We start from the raw sequence: 2,974 nt of genomic DNA on the forward strand, positions 1-2,974 counted from the left end.
GGTTTATGTTAAATGAAATAAGCCAGGCACAGAAAGATAAATACTGCATGATCTCACTTACATGTGTAATCTGAAAAGGTTGAACTCATGGAAGAGTTGCAGGGGCTGACGGAAGGGGGTTTGAGAGCTTTTGGTCAACGATACAAAATTTCAGGAGGAATAAGTTCAAGAAATCATTTAATACAGCATGGTGACTACAGTTAATGCATTCTTGAAAATTACTAAGAGTAGATTTTAAGTATTCTCATCACAAAATGACAACTATGTGAGGTAATGCATATGTTAATTAGCGCCATTTGGCCATTCCACAATGTATACATATTTCAAAACAACATATACATGATAATTATACACAATTTTATCAATTTAAAAGCTAAAAACCAACATTCTGGAGAGGCCACGGAGAAATGGGAATACGTCTATGCTATTGGTGAGGGAATGTAAATTAATTCAGCCACTGTGGAAAGCAGTTAGGAGATTTCTCAAAGAATTTAAAACAGAGTTACCATTTGACCCAACATCCCATTACTGAGTGTATACCCAAAAGAAAACAGACCATTATATCAAAAATACACAAGCACGCATGTTCATTGCCATGCTATTCTCAATAGCAAAGATGGGAAATCAACTTAGATGCCCATCAGTGTGAACTGGATAAAGAAAATGTGGTACATGGAATACTATGCAGCCTAAAGAATGAAATAATGTCTTTTGTAGCAACATTGATGGAGCTGGAGGACATAATCCTAACTGATACAGGAACAGAAAACCAGACACCCCATGTTGTCACTTATAAGTGAGAGCTAAACATTGAGTACCCATGGACGTAAAACTTAGGAACAATAGATACTGGTGGGCTACTAGAGGAGGGAAGGAGGGAGAGGTGTGTAGGTTGAAAAACTTACTACGTACTGTGCTCACTACCTGGGTGCAATATACCCATGTAACAAACCTGCATAGGTACTCACTGTATCTAAAATAAAAGCTGAAATTAAAAGGAAAAATCAGGAAATTATAAGAAATATATAATGATCATTTGAAAACAAATGAAAACCTTTCCTGACAAAAAACAAGAGAAAAAAATAATAATAAAGTAGCCATTAGTGAGAGACAGGACTAGCTGGATTTCCTAGGCCGACTAAGAATCCCTAAGCCAAGCTGGGAAGGTGACCACTTCCACCTTTAAACAGGTAGTTTAAAGGGCTTGCAACTTAGCTCACACAGGACCAATCAGATAGTAAGGAGAGCTGACTAAAATGCTAATTAGGCAACAACAAGAGATAAAGAAATAGCCAATCATATGTTGCCTGAGAGCACAGTGGGAGGGACAATGATCGGGATATAAACCCAGGCATTCAAGTCGGCAACAGCAACACCCTTTGGGTCCTTTCCCTTTGTATGGGAGCACTGTTTTCACTCTATGTCACCCTGTTAAATCTTGCAACTGCACTCTTCTGGTCCGTGTTTGTTACGGCTCGAACTGAGCTTTTGCTCCCGTCCACCACTAGTGGTCTGCTCCTGATCCAGTGAGGCTCCCATTACTGCTCGTGATTGGGCTAAAGGCTTGCCCTTGTTCCTGCATGGCTAAATGCCTGGGTTCATCCTAATTGAGCTAAACACTAGTCTCTGGGTTCCACAGTTCTCTTCCGTGACCCACGACTTCTGTTAGCTCTGGGAGCAAGGACCCGCTGGTAACATTTTGGTGGCGACGAAAGGACCTCCAAAGTGGTGAGTAATATTGGACCACTTTCACTTGCTATTCTGTCCTATCCTTCCTTGGAAAGTGGAGGAAAATACCGGGCACCTGTCAGCCAGTTAAAAATAATTAGCATGGCCGCGGGACTTAAGACTCAGGTGTGTGGCTATCTGGGGAAGGGCTTTCTAACCCCCAACCCTCTGGGTTGGGCACATTGGTCTGCCTGGAGCCAGCTTCCACTTTCAGTTTTCTTGGGGAAGCCGAGGGCCAACTAGAAGCAGAAAGCTGTTGTTCCAAACTCCTGGCAGTAGCCGGTTGAGATCACGTCACAGCCAGAAGTTTCTACTCAACAGTCACCCATGCGTGCACCCCAACCTTTCCTTCTGACCCATACCTCCTGGGTCCGGACCACAACTTTCTTGAAAGTGTAGCCCCAAAATTCTCCTTACATCTGAATCTACTTCCTCTGATCCCTGCCTCCTAGGTACTAATGGTTCAGACTTTCATTTCCTTTAGCAAGTTGTATCTCCAGAGGGATCTAAGGAAGCTCTAGGATGCATCCTTAGACATCTAGGCTATAAACCCAGGGAGTCTTATCCCTGATATCCCTTCCAATTTAGGTCTAAAGCTCTTGACATGGGCAGTTATGTGGGACCCATTACCCACCACCCTTGCTAGGGCCCCAAGTTTGTAATGGCTAAGAGAGAGAGATGGGGAGAGAGAGAGACAAAGAGGAAGTCAAAGAGAAAAAGAAAGAAAAAGATGGAAATAGTTAAAAAAAAAAAAAAAAAAGTGTGCCCTATTCCTTTAAAAGCCATGGTAAATTTAAAACCCGTAATTGATAATTGACCCTATAACACTCCAATGACACTTTGTTGTCAGTGTAGATAAGGGCGTAGCCTGAAAGCACTGAGGCCACTGACAACCTGTAGCTTTCCTATCAAAAATCCTTAACCCAGTAACCCAAGGATAGGCCAGATGCATTCAGTCAGTAGCGGCAACTGCTTTGTTAAAAGTAGAAAAATAACTTTTAGAGGAAACCTTGTTGTGAGCACACCTCACCAGTTCAGAATTATTCTAAGTCAAAAAAGCAAAAAGGTAGCTTACTAACTCAAAAATCTTAAAGTGTAGGGCTATTCTGTTAGAAAAGGTTAATGTACCTCCAACCACTGATAATTCCCTTAACCCAGCAGATTTCTCAACAGGGAATTTAAATCTTAATTACCATACAATGGTCCAACCAGACCTAGGAGGAAGTCCCTTCAGGACAGGAAAATA

The sequence above is a fragment of the Rhinopithecus bieti genome, unplaced genomic scaffold (assembly GCF_001698545.2).
Source record: "Rhinopithecus bieti isolate Rb0 unplaced genomic scaffold, ASM169854v2 scaffold_71999, whole genome shotgun sequence".
Classification (NCBI taxonomy): Eukaryota; Metazoa; Chordata; class Mammalia; order Primates; family Cercopithecidae; genus Rhinopithecus; species Rhinopithecus bieti.